Raw genomic sequence first — 20,016 nt, forward strand, 5'->3', positions numbered from 1 at the left:
GGCAATGTTGCAAAGTAGATAATGTGAAAACCTAAAGGTGCTTACTAAAGTATAAATTAAAACCTATTTACGTGCAAAGCCAAGCTCCTAAGAAAGAGAAATCTGTGGGGCAAAAGGGAAAAATCTGAAAATCCTGAGTGTTACACAGAGGCTGACACTTTCTTTGGCTTATGAGTGTTGCCAATCTTCCTTAGCTAGAGGATTTGATTTCCCCAGTCACGGCAAGCCAGTGGTGGGGCCTTGGGCCTGAGCAATGAGTGTACTATATTATAGATCCCCAATAAGGTGGGCACTCTCAAAGGGAGTCAACCCAGTATGAGGGTAGAGTAGGCAACAAGGACTAAAAGAAAGCTTGAGCACTGGGCGTTACACGCAGCTAATGAATCGTTTAACACTACATCAAAAACTAATCGTGTACCATATGTTGGCTAACTGAACATAATAATAAAAAAATAAATAAAATAAAATCATATAGACTCAAAAAGATCAATAAATAAAAGAAAGCTTGACTGTTTTGGCCTGTACTAGAGGTAGGGAAAATCTTGTCCACTGAGAATTCATAATCAAGATTGGTACTCAATATTTAAAATATACACATGACTTGGGAAACACCAAACTGACAGAAAAACATAAAAAATGGTCTTCTGTATGTTATGTCACTGGGACACCAGCAGAAGCAAAAGCAAGCCTCTCAGGAGAGCACACCCGCAGACGAGATGTCCTCGGAGCCTCGTGGGCTTCTCAGCGATGATCCTAAACTTGAGAGCACATGAAGTAACCCACCACCATTTTACTCTCTTTCTGTTCTCCTGTGTTCACACATAAAGAAACGAAATTTCACACAGATGAAAGAGGGACAGGGCATAGTGGTTTAGGGCATAGCCTCTGGAGTCACTTTCAAATAATGGCTTTGTGAGTAACTTTGCACAAGATCTCAAACCTCAGTTTTCTCATCTCTGAAAGGGGAATTATCATAGCATCTCTCTTACAGGTTGTTTATAAGAATTAAATGAGTTAATATGTGGAAAGTAGTTAGGACCAGAACCATGCCTAGAAGATAGGGAGCACTGAAAAGGACAGCTGCTCTTATCATCAACAGCATCACCGCAGTTGTGGGTCACGGATTACATTATCCCAGCTAGTCCATGGTTAGGCTGATTCTTCTCCAAATGTACCCAGATGCCTATCCTTCTGGCCTAGAATTAAATCTTGAGGTAAACCTAGCAACTATGCATAACAAAATTATGATTTCATATGACTGGCTTCTTGGTTGAGAAGCAGCAGAACTAAGAACTACAAGAAAATTAAATGGGGCAACCATTATGCTACCTAATTACAGAACCACCTAAACAAGAACTTGCTATTTATTTTTTGTTTCTGTTTAAAGCTATACTTCTATGTAGATTTCTGGTATAAATCATTTGCCTTCTAAATGTTATGTTAATGTACACATATTTTATTATGTTATGTTAATGTACACATATTTTATTATGTTATGTTATGTTATGTTATGTTAATGTGCACATATTTTGGTTCCTCAGAATCCAGAAAAATTTTACATGGAAAACTCCTCTAAGACACACACATGATTGAGCAAATTGAAGACAGCTTTTACCTCAAGAGTAGATTCGCCAGGGGCGCCTGGGTGGCTCAGTCGGTTAAACATCTGCCTTTGGCTTAGGTCAGGATACGGGGGTCCTGGGATCAAGGCCTGCATCCTCCCTCTCCCTCTGCAGCTCCCCTTGTTTGTGCTCTCTCTCTCTCTCTCAAATAAATAAATAAAATCTTAAAAAAGAAAAAAAGAGTGGATGCATCATGGTCATCCCAGCCCCAGCACCTTCCCCTACCGCCGCCACACACACAAGTGGACGCTGACCAACCCCTCCTCTGGAACCTGGGAGAACAGGGTTAAGGCACCAGGCTTCTGCTGGGCCTTTGAGACTCATCAGCTCTACAAGCGCTGTGTCAGCTAATTCCACCTGTTCTGCTTCCCCTCTTCCAGGAGCTCTCATGCCTCTCCCTCTCTTTCTAACTCCCTTCATTACAATTACATTGGAGGGAAGAAGTTCCTCAACACCCTGTCTCCTTACTATTAACTCCTGATGAATTTCAGCTTCGTCTCTGAAAAATAAGATTAATTGGCACCTCGCTCATAATGTAGTAGTGAGAACCATGTGATACATATGTGCAAACTGAGGAACTGCATTTATTTTATATCAAGAATTCTTGTTGAGCTTCATACTATAATTATATATTGACTTGTTTTACACTTGCTGAGGGATAGAGTACTATTCTGTACCTATTTAAGGAAACAGGTTTCCTTAAATACCTAGCCCAGTATCTTACAAATATTTTATCATACTGCTCTATTTATTTTATAAGTGATATTGTAAACTTCATTTCACTTATGTGTAAAAGTGCACTGAAACAGGATCATTCTGCATTTGGTCCGTCCATGTAGAAAAAACTCTTAAAAACATTATTTTACCATCAGGTTACCTCAAAAACAGAATCTGAACCACAGCCATAGGTTGAACATGGCCCAGGCACTCCTATCACATTTTCTTTCTTCTCATTCTGGATGCTATTAACTGCCCTGAGCAGGTTTCAGTGTTCTGCAACAAAGCCAGTGGTGACACCAGGAGGACCACCGCACCTCCAGCTGCAGATGAAGTGATAGAGGGGAGGAAGCTACGCATAGATGTATACCCGTACAGACAACCTAGATGTGTTCTGAAATCCTTTAAGGATTAAGGAAATTGTTGAGAGGGAGAGCCTCCACAGGCCTCTCACACTTCTAAACTACTCTCTGTGTGGGCCAACAATGCAAGGCCCTGACTGCTCTTTCCCTTGGCCATTTCTCAGGGTTGTCATTGGAGGGAGCATCCTTGAGGGATGAAGTCATATTTTCCTTCAGGACACAGGGGAGGCTTGCTTGTCACTTACTATGGAACAGCCAGTTCCTTCTCTAAGTCTACGGCGGGTGTGATTATAAAGGGGATTTTTGTGGTGATGGAATTGTCAGTTATCTGCATTGTATGGTGGACACAGGAATTGACACAGGTGATCAAACCTCACAGAACTGAATACACACACACACAGGAATACAAGTAAAATTGGAGAAATGAGAAAAAATCTATCATGAGATAAATGTTCCATAAATTGAGTACATTTGTAATTTTGATTAGCTTTACTATATCATGGCTTACTTTAATCATGGAAGGCTGTATTTATAGGATTTGAGAAGAAAACCCAGCACATGAATATGAATCCAAAAGGACTAAGGATTAAAGGTGAAGATTCATCTCAAATATTTTTTACAAAAAAAAAAAAATAATGAGAGAGGCGTAAGATACCTGCGAACACCATTCTCTGAACACTGTACTGTCTGCCTGGTACTGTAAAGAACAGTTAACATTTATTTACTATTTAATCCTCAAAGCAATCCTGTGTGACAGGTGCTATTATTACTTCCATCTCATAGGAAATCAAAATACAGAGAAGGTTGTAAATAAATTAACATTTAGTAAGTGCTGGCACTTACCATGTCTTCTAAATACCCCAGGAATCCCATGGGGTATTGTTGTGCATATTTCATGTACAAGAGCACTGAGCCCCAAAGAAGTTAAGTAAATTGCACAATTTAAGTAGGTGACATATCTGGAATTCAAAATTCTGGTGGACCTCTTGCTAAAGCTGCTTCTTTTCCCTGCAGCAAACAACCTTCCTAGAGCTGCACGGGTTGTAGAAGAGGAAGTCTGCTCTCTAGGTCTGGCACTCGCGGGACTGTAACACCCTCATCAGGCACTTCATCTTTCTGAGCCACCCCTTCTTTATCTGTGGCCAGGTGTGGACTGGGATGGGGAGTGCAAAGTCATCCAAGGTCTCTTCCAAATCTAAAAGCATTTGATGATGTCTAGCAACATCTTATCTGGGGATATGCAGGTACATTTAGACAAATGTGTGTGACTTCTGTTCTAGGTCATAGATATATTTCCAATTCAGCAGACACAACTGACAGAATTGTGGTCACCGAATAAATAACCCTAATTTGTGCCTGAACCCCGAGCTAACATTGGAAGACAAGAAAGAACCCACAAGAAAAAGCCCTCTGTGATTTTCCTTGGGTGAGATGATGTGGCCTCCTTCCTCCCCACTCTCTGAAAATCCCCTCCTGTGTCATTCTGGAAGGAGCACAACTGTACTGTGAAGACTTGGATCAGGAAGAAACCAGGATAAGCCCTGCATTCTCTGACCTCTTGCATGGTGGAGGGACAACTGAGGCAACAGCAGGTGCATCTGAAAGGTCTCTGCATTGTCATGATTTCTCGGTCCACACAGTCCGTTACCCAGAGGACGAAGGGCTTTAGTGTCCGATAAGCATTTCTGGTAACGTCATCTGTGTCCTCAGTTACTATGTAAACCATTTGGTCCAGGTTGTTTTTAATATCATATCTATTATTAGTTTCAAAAGATGTCATCACTATAAAAGAAAATGAGAAAGACACTTTATTTTTTTAATGGTATTTTATTATGTTATGTTAGTCACCATACATCATTAGTTTTTGATGTGGTGATCCACGATTCATTGTTTTCGTATAACACCCAGTGCTCCATGCAGTACGTGCCCTCCTTAATACCCATCACCGGGCTAACCCATCCTCCCAACCCCTCCCCTCTAGAACCCTCAGTTTGTTTCTTGGAGTCCATAGTCTTTCATGGTTCATCTTGCCCTCTGATTCCCCCCCCTTCATGTTTCCCTTCCTTCTCCTAATGTCCTCCCTGCTATTCCTTATGTTCCACAAATAAGTGAAACCATATGATAATTGACTTTCTCTGCTTGACTTATTTCCCTTAGCATAATCTCTTCCAGTCCCATCCATGTTGATGTAAAAGTTGGGTATTCATCCTTTCTGATGGCTGAGTAATATTCCATTGCATATATGGACCACATCTTTATCCATTCATCTGTTGAAGGGCATCTCGGCTCTTTCCACAGTTTGGCTATTGCGGACATTGCCACTATGAACATTGGGGTGCATATGGCCCTTCTTTTCACTACATCTGTGTCTTTGGGGTAAATACCCAGGAGTGCAATTGCTGGGTCATAGGGTAGCTCTATTTTTAGCTTTTTGAGGCACCTCCACACTGTTTTCCAAAGTGACTAAACCAACTTGCATTCCCACCAACAGTGTAAGAGGGTTCCCCTTTCTCCACAACCACTCCAACATTTATTGTTTCTTGCCTTGTCAATTTTTGCCATTCTAACTGGTGTAAGGTGGTATCTCAATGTGGTTTTGATTTGGATTTCCCTGATGGCTAATGATGATGAACATTTTTTCATGTGTCTGTTAGCCATTTGTATGTCTTCTTTAGAGAAGTGTCTGTTCATGTCTTCTGCCCATTTTTTGACTTGATTATTTGTTTTTTGGGTGTTGAGTTTGAAAATTTCTTTATAGATCTTGGATGTTTTGTTGACTGTTCCCTTTGCTGTGCAGAAGCTTTTTATCTTGATTTAGTCCCAAAAGTTCATTTCTGCTTCGGTTTCCCTAGCCTTTGGAGATGAATCTTGAAAGAAGTTGCTGTGGCCGATGTCAAAGAGGTTACTGCCTGTGTTCTCCTCTAGGATTTTGATGGATTCCTGTCTCACATTGAGGTCTTTCATCCATTTTTGAGTTTATCTTTGTGTATGGTGTTAGAGAATGGTCCAGTTTCATTCTTCTGTATATAGCTGTCCAATTTTCCCAGCACCATTTACTGAAGAGACTATCTTTTTTCCATTGCATATTTTTTCCTGCTTTGTCAAAGACTATTTGACCATAGAGTTGAGGATCAATATCTGGGCTCTCTATTCTGTTCCATTGGTCTATATGTCTGTTGTTGTGCCAGTACCACGCTGTCTTGGTGATCACTGCTTTGTAATATAGTTTGAAATTGGGCAACGTGATGCCCCCAGCTTTGTTTTTCTTTTTCACAATTTCCTTGGTGATTCGGGGTCTTTTCTGATTCCATACAAATTTTAGGATTGTTTGTTCCAGCACTTTGAAAAATGTCATTGGAATTTTGATCGGGATGGCATTAAAGGTATAGATTTCTCTGAGTAGCATAGACATTTTAACAATGTTTATTCTTCCAATCCATGAGCATGGAATGTTTTTCCATCGTTTTGTGTCTTCTTCAATTTGAGAAAGACTCTTTAAATTAGAAGCAGTTAAGATGGGCCTCGAGTATTTGTATTGCATTTCTCAGTGTGTAAACAAAAACAGCTTTTTCAAAATTTCAAAAAGCATGTGCAATTGCTTGGAACATCAAAATATTTTATAACCATTGTAAGCATTTAAATCCTTTAGGATTTAAAACATTTATTTTAAGCTCAGAGCAAGATGACTTTAAAATGTTTAGTCACATAACAAGAAAGATTGAAAACATCTTTTTTAAGACGATCATGTCTTATATAATACCTGTATTCAGAAAACTTTAGTTTCAAAAATATTTTAATGAAATTACACACTGCATCACAAATGAGTCAACTCATGAAATATGGTAAGATGACCAAGGTCATTGCAAACTGCAGACAGGCAAAAGAACCAAGAAGAGCTGGAGGCCTTACCTACATCAAAGGAATGTGTAAATTTGTTGCTTTAAGGGTCAGGAACAATTTCCTATGAACAGAGGACAAGCTTTATGTTTACTGTGCTCATTTCTTCTTCCTTCCCACAAATCTAGATTCTGCTGGTCCCTCACTAATTCCTTTATTTTCTCTGCTCTTTTTTTACCCCTCATCTATAAAACATAAATGATGGAGCAGAAAGAGGGAATAAGTGTAATGGGGTTGACAAGATAATATATAAGATCTTTTTCAGTCTAAGATCGAATATTATATGATTTAAGAATAAATAAATAAAATTATAAAAAAATTCCCTTTTTAAGTTGCTAGGACAGTCTTTTCTCTTTGAACCACTAAAAAATGTTCAGTATAATAAGGAACTGGATATTGAATAATGTTGTTTCATATATTGCTGATCATCGCTGAAGTACGCATACTTTCCAGGGGTTCAAAATGCTGAAGAATGTGTATGTTGTCCAATTACTGGGATAGAAAGAAGTAATTAGGGAAGATAGAAATAACAGAATTAAAACAAGTTAACATTAGAAAAGAAATTGATAGAAATTACTACCATGTATCAACTGATTTTTAAAATATCTTTAATGTGAATTAATTAATTATAAATAAATTTTATCAAGTGAAATTAACCTATCTGCACCTGATCAGATATAAGGAGAACTAAGTAGGAAGAACACTTTCTTCCAGTTATACTGTAGAAGACTAAAAAATTTAATAATGTTTTTGATAAAATATCAGAAAATCATCTTCCTGCTATAGTAACAGCATCTAAAAGAAGCTGTGTTGACATAGATTGTTTCTAGCTCAGTCTCTACTCACTGATCTCATTGACCCAAACAGACTGGAGGTACTCAGGAAGTTTAGGATGGTTTTACATGGACCAGCCACAGAGAAGGCAATCTTTTCAGTGGCTTAGGGAGAAGGAATCAGCCAGGGTGAACCTCACACAGAAATGTCCAATTTTATATTATTTTACAGGTACCTCTGACAGATTAACATACTGATTCCATTCACTTGAGTTATTAAACACCAAGCTCTCCGTAGCAAAGATATGTGCTACGGTGAGCGCTGTGAATTGTGTAAGACTGTTGAATCACAGACCTGTACCTCTGAAACAAATAATACATTATATGTTAAAAAAAAAAAAAAGAAGATAGCAGGAAGGTAATAGGTTTTTATGAGGGCTGGAGTAGCTGATGAAATTATGGGTGGTGACGGAAAGCAAGGGGCCAAGGCACCTGATGAGTTTTTCACTAAGTGTTCTGTTCCTTCATGATGTCTTTTTTTTTTTTTTAACAATTTTATTTATTTATGAAGGAGGGAGAGAGCAGGGGGAGGAGAAGGAGAGGGGCAAGCAGACTCCACACTGAGCACAGAGCCCCATGCAGGGCTTCATCTCATGACCCTGAGATCATGACCTGAGCCTAACCGACTGAGCCACCTACGCAGCCCATGTTGTCTTTCTTGGTGTTTACTCTTACTTCCAAGTAAATGACACCCCAATTGGCATCTATGATAGATTTTTTTCTATCCCTATTTTTCTAATTTCCTTCAGGAGGACATCTTGAATATCTTACAACTCAGTCTGAATCCTTTATGAAAGCCATACTCTTCCTACTGAAAATATTCCTATACTTGTGCTCCCCCTTCTCATATCTGACAACAGTATCACTGCTCCTATAGTCTCACAAACTGGACCTCTGTCATCACTGACCCACCATCTTTATTCACTGTATCCAGCCTGTGTCTCTTTTTGTTGGGTCCCCAAGGTCATATTTCATAAGAAAATATTTTGGATTTGGGTGGAATACCTGAGCTAATAAGTATTCCAGACCAGGAGGGCAGTTTGGCACAGGAATTGGCTCTGGCATCCATGCTGTTGGAGCAGACTGATTTAACATTGGACATCTGCCAGGCCGGTACTATATAGGATGAGTGCCACCAGTTGCCTGGTACGAGGGGAAGGTACTAAGCTGACGTAGACTGTAGTATCCTATAAGCAGGCTTCCTGGGTAGTATGCAAGTGGAGGGACAGTAGGTCCTGGGGACTCTTGTGTTCAAAATCAAATGAAAAAATTACACAGATTGAAACTACAATATATTGAAACTTAGCATGATTTTTTTTTTAATTTTCTTTATTTATTTGAGAGAAAGAATGAGAGAGAAAGAGCACATGAGAGGGGGGAGGGTCGGAGGGAGAAGCAGACTCCCTGCCGAGCAGGGAGCCTGATGTGGGACTCGATCCCGGGACTCCAGGATCATGACCCGAGCCGAAGGCAGTCGCCTAACCAACTGAGCCACCCAGGCGCCCTTAGCATGATTTTTTTTTACATGGAAATTACATGGGTCACATGACAGCTTCTTGAAAATAGTAAGAGGTTTCATGTTCTGAGGGAAGGGCATACCACGTACCAAAAATGTAGTTAGAGGGTCTTCCAGATTATTAACTCATTTAATCCTCTTAAACTTTCTGAAATAGTTATGCTTACTTCATAAGTGCAAAAACTAAGGTTGAAGAGATGAAGTAATTTGATAGCCTCTCTATGCCCATCTCATATACCCATCTGCTGCAGGGTTAGCAACAGGGCCTGCAAGATATTTAGCACTATGCAAATTTCTATTTTTATATTCTTTATGCTATTGTTAAGTTTACATAGATAGCAACTGATAACACTGGGATTTGAAATCACATTTTACCTTCAAAATGATGACTTGAATACTGCTATATTGTTGCTAGTCCAATCACTTCTTCACATCCTCATCACCTGGTTCTCACACTGCTCTCCTCCAACCAGGGGTCAGTTTAATTTCAACTTGGTCAATGTAAGTAAGATCACAGTCAAGGAAACCAGATTTCTGTAAAGAATCACAATATTTAAGAAGAGAAGCTCTCAAAACCATGAATTAGTATGAGGGTACCACTAATGTATGACTTTAAGTTTTGCTTCTTTTATCAAATGTCTCTCAAAAAAAGCACCCCCAGCATCAGCCAGGATGGATCAGTGCAGTCCTGGTAAGGAGCCTAAACTCCTGCCTAGCAGTAACAAGGAGCACCTCACCCCCTTTGCTGTGCAAGGAAGACTGCTCCCCTGCCATCTACTGGAGAAGCAGGGATCTCACAAGCATTTCACATGCATTGCTAAAAATGTGGAGAATTAACAGCATTTAGATATGAGACTGTCCATACTGCTGAGATGTAGCTGTAGTGTTAAAAAAGTAAAATCTGAATACTTTTATCACCAAATTTGGTGTGTTTTGTTTTACTTTCTTGGATTTAACATGATTAATTGTTTTATTTACATAAGTAACAGGGCTCTGGTTGACTACAAGGGGGCACCTGATAAACTCTTAAGTTATTCCTAGCATTGGAAAGCCTTAACTGAAATTATGTGAGAGGGAGAACCCCAGTTGCCTTTCTCTGGACTTCTAGGAAAGGCCAGAAAAAAATGTAAAGAAAAGCCAAGCCTAGAGCAAAAAAGATCCTCTCCTCCTGATCCCAGGAAAAAGAGATGTTTTTAAAATGTACTGCAGTTGAAAACTAAATAAATAAGGACAATAATTTATTTTTCAGATTTCATTTCAGATCTGTTTTAGCTAAAATTAAATAAAACCAACTCTAAGTTAGCAGAAGAGTCCAGCTGAGACGTGACCTGTAAAACTGGCTGAAGCCTTGATCATATTTGTGTTTTCTTTTTTTAAAAATTTTTTTGTTATGTTAATCACCATACATTACATTAGTTTTTGATGTAGTGTTCCATGATCCATTGTTTGTGCATAACACCCAGTGCTCCACGCAGAATGTGCCCTCTTTAATACCCATCACCAGGCTAACCCAACCCCCCACCCCCCTCCCCTCTAGAACCCTCAGTTTGTTTTTCAGAGTCCATCGTCTCTTATGGTTCGTCTCCCCCTCCGATTTACTCCCCTTCATTCTTCCCCTCCTGCTATCTTCTTTTTCCTTTTTTTTTTTTTAACATATGTTGCATTATTTGTTTCAGAAGTACAGGTCTGTGATTCAACAGTCTTACACTATTCACAGCGCTCACCATAGCACATACCCTCCCCAATCTCTATCACCCAGCCACCCCATCCCTCCCACCCCCCACCACTCCAGCAACACTCAGTTTGTTTCCTGAGATTAAGAATTCCTCATATCAGTGAGGTCATATGATACATGTCTTTCTCTGATTGACTTATTTCACTCAGCATAACACCCTTCAGATCCATCCACGTCATTGCAAATGGCAAGATCTCATTCCTTTTGATGGCTGCATAATACTCCATTGTGTATATATACCACTTCTTCTTTATCCATTCATCTGTCGATGGACATCTTGGCTCTTTCCACAGTTTGGCTATTGTGGACATTGCTGCTATAAACATTGGGGTGTACGTACCCCTTCAGATCCCTACATTTGCATATTTGGGGTAAATATCCAGTAGTGCAATTGCTAGATCGTATGTAGCTCTATTTTCAACTGTTTGAGGAACCTCCATACTGTTGTCCAGAGTGGTTGCACCAGCTTGCATTCCCACCAACAGTGTAGGAGGGTTCCCCTTTCTCCGCATCCCCGCCAACATCTGTCGCTTCCTGACTTGTTAATTTGAGCCATTCTGACTGGTGTGAGGTGGTATCCCACTGAGGTTTTGATTTGGATTTCCCTGATGCCGAGCGATGTTGAGCACTTTTTCATGTGTCTGTTGGCCATTTGGATGTCTTCTTTGGAAAAATGTCTGTTCGTGTCTTCTGCCCATTGCTTGATTGGATTATTTGTTCTTTGGGTGTTGAGTTGGATAAGTTCTTTATAGATTTTGGATACTAGCCCTTTATCTGATATGTCATTTGCAAATATCTTCTCCCATTCTGTTGGTTGTCTTTTGGTTTTGTGGACTGTTTCTTTTGCTGCACAAAAGCTCTTTATCTTGATGAAATCCCAATAGTTCATTTTTGCCCTTGCTTCCCTTGCCTTTGGCAATGTTTCTAGGAAGAAGTTGCTGCGGCTGAGGTCGAAGAGGTTGCTACCTGTGTTCTCCTTTAGAATATTGATGGACTCCTGTCTCACGTTTAGGTCTTTCAACCATTTGGAGTCTATTTTTGTGTGTGGTGTAAGGAAATGGTCCAGTTTCATTCTTCTGCATGTGGCTGTCCAATTTTCCCAACACCATTTGTTGAAGAGACTGTCTTTTTTCCATTGGACATTCTTTCCTGCTTTGTCGAAGATGAGCTGACCATAGAGTTGAGGGTCCATTTCTGGGCTCTCTATTCTGTTCCATTGATCTATGTGTCTGTTTTTCTGCCAGTACCATACTCTCTTGATGATGACAGCTTTGTAATATAGCTGGAAGTCCGGAATTGTGATGCCGCCAGCTTTGCTTTTCTTTTTTAATATTCTTCTGGCTATTCGGGGTCTCTTCTGGTTCCATATAAATTTTAGGATTATTTGTTCCATTTCTTTGAAAAAAGTGGATGGTACTTTGATGGGGATTGCATTGAATGTGTAGATTGCTCTAGGTAGCATTGACATCTTCACAATGTTTGTTCTTCCAATCCATGAGCATGGAACATTTTTCCATTTCTTTGTGTCTTCTTCAATTTCTTCCATGAGTATTTTATAGTTTTCTGAGTACAGATCCTTTGCCTCTTTGGTTAAATTTATTCCTAGGTATCTTACGATTTTGGGTACAATTGTAAATGGGATTGGCTCCTTGATTTGTCTCTCTTCTGTCTTGTTGTTGGTGTACAGGAATGCCACTGATTTCTGGGCATTGATTTTATATCCTGCCACTTTACTGAATTCCTGTATGAGTTCTAGCAGTTTTGGGGTGGAGTCTTTTGGGTTTTCCACATAAAGTATCATATCATCTTCAAAGAGTGAGAGTTTGACTTCCTCTTTGCTGATTTGGATGACTTTGATTTCTTTTTGTTGTCTGATTCCTGTGGCTAGGACTTCTAATACTATGTTGAATAGCAGTGGTGAGAGTGGACATCCCTGACGCGTTCCTGACCTTAGGGGAAAAGCTCTCAGCTTTTCCCCATTGAGAATGATATTCGCTGTAGGTTTTTCATAGATGGCTTTTATGATATTGAGGTATGTACCCTCTATCCCTATACTCTGAAAAGTTTTGATCAAGAAAGGATGCTTTACTTTGTCAAATACTTTTTCTGCATCTATTGAGAGGATCATATGATTCTTGTTCTTTCTTTTGTTAATGTATTGTATCACGTTGATTGAATTGCGGATGTTGTACCAACCTTGCAGCACAGGGATAAATCCCACTTGGTCATGGTGAATAATCCTTTTAATGTACTGTTGGATTCTATTGGCTAGTATTTTGGTGAGAATTTTTGCATCCATGTTCATCAAGGATATTGGTCGGTAATTCTCCTTTTTGATGGGGTCTTTGTCTGGTTTGGGGATCAAGGTAATGGTGGCCTCATAAAATGAGTTTTGAAGTTTTCCTTCCATTTCTATTTTTTGGAACAGTTTCAGGAGAATAGGTATTAATTCTTCTTGAAATGTCTGATAGAATTCCCCTGGGAAGCCATCTGGCCCAGGGCTTTTGTTTATTGGGAGGTTTTTGATGACTGCTTCCATTTCCTTAGTGGTTATAGGTCTGTTCAGGTTTTCTATTTCTTCCTGGTTCAATTTTGGTAGTTGATACATCTCTAGGAATGCACCCATTTCTTCTAGGTTATCTAATTTGCTGGCATAGAGTTGCTCATAATATGTTCTTATAATTGTTTGTATTTCTTTGGTGTTGGTTGTGATCTCTCCTGTTTCATTCATGATTTTGTTGATTTGGGTCATTTCTCTTTTCTTTTTCATAAGTCTGGCCAGGGGTTTATCAATCTTGTTAATTCTTTCAAAGAACCAGCTCCTAGTTTCGTTGATCTGTTCTACTGTTCTTTTGGTTTCTAGTTCATTGATTTCTGCTCTGATCTTTATGATTTCTCTTCTCCTGATCGGTTAGGCTTTATTTGCTATTCTTTCTCCAGCTCCTTTAGGTGTAGGGTTAGGTTGCATATTTGGGACCTTTCTTGTTTCTTGAGAAAGGCTTGTATTGCTATATACTTTCCTCTCAGGACTGCCTTTGCTGTATCCCAAAGATTTTGGACAGTTGTGTTTTCATTTTCATTGGTTTCCATGAATTTTTTTAATTCTTCTTTAATTTCCTGGTTGACCCATTCATTCTTTAGTAGGATGCTCTTTAGCCTCCATGTATTTGAGTTCTTTCCGACTTTCCTCTTGTGACTGAGTTCTAGTTTCAAAGCATTGTGGTCTGAAAATATGCAGGGAATGATCCCAATCTTTTGGTACCGGTTGAGACCTGATTTGTCACCTAGGATGTGATCAATTCTGGAGAATGTTCCATGGGCACTAGAGAAGAATGTGTATTCTGTTGCTTTGGGATGGAATGTTCTGAATATGTCTGTGAAGTCCATTTGGTCCAGTGTGTCATTTAAAGTCTTTATTTCCTTGTTGATCTTTTGCTTAGATGATCTGTCCATTTCAGTCAGGGGGGTGTTAAAGTCCCCCACTATTATTGTATTGTTGTCAATGTGTTTCTTTGCTTTTATTATTAATTGCCTTATAATTGGCTGCTCCCATGTTCGGCAGCATAGATATTTACAATTGTTAGATCTTCTTGTTGGATAGACCCTTTAAGTAGGATATAGTGTCCTTCTTCATCTCTTATTACAGTCTTTATTTTAAAATCTAATTTGTCTGATATAAGGATTGCCACCCCAGCTTTCTTTTGGTGTCCATTATCATGGTAAATGGTTTTCCACCCCCTCACTTTCAATCTGGGGGTGTCTTTGGGTCTAAAATGAGTCTCTTGCAGACAGCATCTCGATGGGTCTTTTTTTTTAATCCAATCTGATAGCCTGTGTCTTTTGATTGGGGCATTTAGCCCATTTACATTCAGGGTAACTATTGAAAGGTATGAATTTAGTGCCATTGTATTGCCTGTGAGGTGACTGTTACTGTATATTGTCTGTGTTCCTTTCTGATCTAGGCTGCTTTTAGGCTCTCTCTTTGCTTAGAGGACCCCTTTCAATATTTCTTGGAGGGCTGGTTTCACGTTTGCAAATTCCTTTAGTTTTTGTTTGTCCTGGAAGCTTTTTATCTTTCCTTCTATTTTCAATGACAGCCTAGCTGGATATAGTATTCTTGGCTGCATATTTTTCTCGTTTAGTGCTCTGAAGATATCATGCCAGTCCTTTCTGGCCCGCCAGGTCTCTGTGGATAGGTCTGTTGCCAATCTGATATTTCTACCATTGTAGGTTACATATCTCTTCTCCCGAGCTGCTTTCAGGATTTTCTCTTTGTCTCTGAGACTCATAAGTTTTACTATTAGATGTCAGGGTGTTGACCTATTTTTATTGATTTTGAGAGGGGTTCTCTGTGCCTCCTGGACTTTGATGCCTGTTTCCTTCCTCACATTAGGGAAGTTCTCTGCTATTATTTGCTCCAAAATACCTTCTGCCCTCTCTTTTTTTTTTCTTCTTCTGGGATCCCAATTATTCTAATGTTGTTTCATCTTATCGTATCACCTATCTCTCGAATTCTGCCCTCGTGATCCTGTAGTTGTTTCTCTCTCTTTTTCTCAGCCTCCTTATTTTCCATGATTTGGTCTTCTATATCACTGATTCTCTCTTCTGCCTCATTTATCCTAGCAGTTAGTGCCCCCATTTTTGATTGCACCTCATTAATAGCCTTTTTGATTTTGATTTGGTTACATTTTAGTTCTTTTATTTCTCCAGAAAGGGTTTCTCTCATAACTTCCATGCTTTTTTCAAGCCCAGCTAGTATCTTTAAAGTCATGATTCTGAACTCTAGGTCTGACATCATACTAATGTCCGTATTGAGTAGGTCCCTGGCTAACAGTACTACCACTTGTTTTTTTTTGCTGAGGTGACTTTTTTCATCTTGTCATTTTGTCTGGAGGAAAATAGATGAATGAGAGAACAAAATGCTAACAGGTTAACAACGTCCCCAGCAAATATACTCTATACAAATCAGAAAAGACCTGAAACCAGGGGAAAAGAAAGAGAAAAAAACAAAAAACAAAAAGAAGAAGATAAAAACAAAAACAGAACAATACAAAAAAACCAGAATATGATCAAATATGATCAGGCTAGTGCATAGATCAGTGCCACACACTAGATTTTGGGCATATTTTGGTCTGTTAGAAAAAAGTGCCTCCTAAAATTTTAAAGGAAGAAAGACTTATATATGTACAAAATAAGGGTTGATACAATGAAGGGATGGCAGATGACTGTAAAGATGAAAATTATAAAAGATTTTATAAAAGGAATTGATAAGATAAGAAGTTGTTTGAAAAAGAAAGAAGATTTAAAAAAAAGAAAAAAAAGGGAGAGAATGTGATCAGGCAGGAGACTAGAACAAAGCCATACACTAGTGATTTAGCGTATATTTTGATCTGTTAGAAGAAACTGTATCTCAAAATTTTGAAGAGAGAACAACTTATATATATATGCCAAAAATAAGGGTAACTACTATGAAGGGATAAAATATGACTCTAAAAATGAAAAATAAAAAACGTTTTTTTAGAAAAAGGGATTGATAAGATGTTGGTTAAAAAAGGGAAAAAGAAAAATTAAAAAAAAAAAACAGTTAAAAAAATTAACTTTGAAAAACTAATGAATCATGGTAAAAAAAAGCCATGAATTCTATGTGCAGTATTCCCCTAGCGCTGGAGTTCTCCCGTTCTCCTTGATCGGTAAACTTGGTCTTGGCTTGCTGGCTGTTCATGCTGATCTTCTGGGGGAGGGCCCTGTTGCCGTGGTTCGCAAACGTCTTTGCCGGAGGCGGAATTGCCCTGCCCTTCTTGGTCCGGGCTAAGCAAGCTGCTCGGGTTTGCTCTCCGGAGCTTTTGTACCCTGCAAGCTCTCGGTACAGCTTTAGAGGACCAGAGTGAAAATGGTGGCCTCCCAATCATCACCCGGAGGAGCTGAGAACTCGGGGTCCCACTCCTCAGTGTGCCCCCAGAGAAAACCAGTCACTCCCGTCTCCCTGGTCTCCGACCGCACTCCGTGCTCACCCAGCCTGTGACCAAGAGTTTCTATCTCTGGCACCCGACCCCATGTGGAGTCTCCAAACCCAGCAGATCCCTATGGTGCGCTCCTGCGCCACTCCTCCCCAGGGAGGAAGGGGAGTCTCCCCGGCTCTGCCACTTGTTGGGTCTCTGCTGGAGGAGCAGTGGCCCGTCTGGGCCACGGATCACAGTTTATGGCAACCCCGAGCTGAGAGCCCGCGCCTCGGCTCCGTCTCTACAGCCGGCTTCCCCGCTACGATACCTGGGAGCTCTGCCGCACTCAGGCACCCCCGGTCTTTCTGTGACCCCGAGGATCCTGAGACCACACTATCCCGCGAGGGTTCCACCCCCCGCTTAGCCACTGGAGCGACGTCCCTTAGCAGAGCCGACTTCTTAAAAGTTCCGATTTTGTGCTCCGAGGCTCTATCACTTGCCAGAAGCGGCCGACGGAGGCCCCCTCCCCCGCCGTCTATCCTCCTGAATATCACTTTGGATTCACTTCTCTGCACGTCCTACCTTCCAGTAAGTGGTCGCTTCTCTGTTTAGAGAGTTGTTGCTACTCTCTTCTTCGATCTCCTGTTGAGTTCGTAGGTGTTCAGAATGGTTTGATCCCTATTCAGCTGAATTCCTGAGACCAGACGAAATCCAGGTCTCCTACTCCTCCGCCATCTTGCTCCGCCCCCCCCCCATATTTGTGTTTTCTTATTTTGAACATTCTTATCATTTTTTGTTTCAAGAACTTATTGACTGTGAATCACTGAATTAATTTCAGCACCTACTGATGGATCTGCAGTTTGGAAAATACAGTATTAAAAGTTTTTCTCAAACTTAGCTGTTGATAAGAACAACAAGATAGGATGTTTTTCTTTTTTAAGATCTGTCTTGGAGATTCTGATTCAATAGGTGGCCAGGATCTGCATTTTTATATTAGCAAATGAAATCCACATTATTTTGACAGACCTAGTATATTAAGCTACACTCAAAGAAACAATATGTTAGAATTTTTTCCAAAACTTAAAATATAATCTGCCATCAAAAGTCAATTTATGTAGCAGCATTATTCATAATGGTCAAAAAGTGGAAAGAATTCAAATGTCCATGAGGTGAAAAATGCATAAACAAGGTGTTTATACAATAAAACATGATTCAGCCATAAAAAGGAATACTATATAAACACATGCTACAACATGGATAAACCTTGACAATATGCTGTGAAAAAAGCCAGACCCCAAAGGTTATATGTGTCATGATTCCACTTATATGAAATATCCAGAATAGGCAAAACTATACAGATATAGATTAGTGGTTGCCAGGGGCTAGAGGAAGAACAAAATGTAGAGTGATTGCTAATGGATATGGATCTGGGAGGTGGTAAAAATGTTCTGGATTAAATAGTAGTGATGGCATGGGTTTGCAGCCAAACTTTAAATTAAGATTTTCTGAAGAATCTCAGATCAGGAATTAAGTTTAAAGTGGCCCCAAAGGATACACAAGATTATGATCTGATAACATTGCTCACAAGGACTGTAGAATTTCCAAGGTCCTTTTGTACCATTTGAATTTTGAAATATCTACATTATAATTTTTTTAATTGAAAAAATAAAGTGATCCTAGGGAAAAAAAATAGTAGTAATGGCTATACAACCCTGTGGATATATTAAAAACCACTGAATTATACACTTTCAAATGGGCAATTTTATGTATGTGAGTTACACCTCCATTAAGAAAAAAGATAAATCACCTGAAAGACACAGAAATGAGACACTGAATGAAATAAAATACTGAGAAATGGCCAGATAGAACCTGACCATAATACAGGAGTGTCAAGAGCCTGTACTGAGAGGTTATCCTGGATCATATCCACACAACATATACATAGCGGAAAAAGGAAAAGGAAGCTCTGCTGTTTTCAGAAAACACTGCAGGGGCAGAGGATACCTGAGCTCCATGGATCTTATTTCTAGAATGAAATAACATCTCTGGAATCATCTCATAGATGATATTTTCCAAACTGTGAGCTTTTGCCTCTTCTTTATACTCATTATTACTAAGCATCATCCAGATGGGACTACTGCAGTAACTTCTTAACTAGCTTTCCCTCTGTTCCAGTGATTCCTTCACACTGGCCCCAAAAGCTATCTTTTTTTTTTTTAAGATTTTATTTTTTTATTTGAGAGAGAGGGAGAGCACGAGCGGGGGGAGGGGCAGAGGGAGAGGGAGAAGCAGGCTCCCCGCTGAGCACAGAGCCTGACACGGGGCTGGATCCCAGGACCCTGAGATCACAACCTGAGTGGAAGGCAGACGCTTAACTGACTGAGCCACCCAGGCGCCACCCCTTCTCCCACCAAGAGCTATCTTATTAGACATCCAATCAGTTACTCACTGGACATTTACTGAGCACCTTTTTTGTACCAGACCCTATGCCAGAAGCTGGGAAGAAAGTGATGAAAGACAAACTCAAGTATCTGCTTTGAAGTGTTGATGTCCTGTCAAAAAGCATCCGTAGGCTCACACAGGCTCCAGGATAAGATGCAAACTCCTTCGTCAGCACAAGACCCGTTGTTATCTCCGTTGCTCTGCACTTCTGCCTTTTGACCCAAGCAGGTCTTCATCAAGTCCCAATCATACCACCAGACCTTCATCACCTCCTGTTTTTGGACATGTTTTCTTTCTCCCAGGCATTCTCCCTTCCCCACCCATTTTTTGATTGAGAAACTCCTTATCATGCCAATAAAACTTGACTTCCTCAGTTAGACCTTCCCTTTAATCCCACAGTCAGTTACTTTGCCTTCTGTGTCCCTACAACATTCTTTTCATATTTCCATATAACTTCCTACTCCAGGAAGCTGTAAATTCTTTGAGGGCAGGAATGTTCTACTTTGACATCCAGTAAACTACTTGGCATCCAGTAGGTGCTCAATATTTATTTATTGAAATAATAAAGTCATTAGTTAGTTAAACAAGCAACTTGACTCTTAGTGTCATTTTCTGCAGTAGTGGAAAGATTCTTTCTGAAAATTTAACTTATCAGGTATAAATGGGAATTATACTCTGGAGGGTCATCAGGTTTTGGATCTGGTACACTCAAATCGCAGTGTAGTCAGGAGGAGCATCAGGTATTGGATCCAAGGACTTTGTTTTATTTTCAATTTCATCCATAGGTTGATCAGCATTTATGGGGATGAGCCTTGGAGGAAATGGAGGTGCACAGTTGAGAAATGGAATGATTTATTACTGAAGATATTAATTTTTCCTTATTAGATTGCTGCAATATCATTGTATGTAATCATTGTGAAATACACTACTGTATTTCTTGTAACACACATAAT

General features: G+C 39.7%; 1 pseudogene; it reads right to left on the reverse strand.

Moving 5' to 3' along the window:
* Positions 1-656: 656 nt before the first annotated feature.
* Positions 657-19,766, reverse strand: LOC113915985 (annotated as a pseudogene).
* Positions 19,767-20,016: the final 250 nt, after the last annotated feature.

The sequence above is a fragment of the Zalophus californianus genome, chromosome 1 (assembly GCF_009762305.2).
Source record: "Zalophus californianus isolate mZalCal1 chromosome 1, mZalCal1.pri.v2, whole genome shotgun sequence".
Lineage (NCBI taxonomy): Eukaryota > Metazoa > Chordata > Mammalia > Carnivora > Otariidae > Zalophus > Zalophus californianus.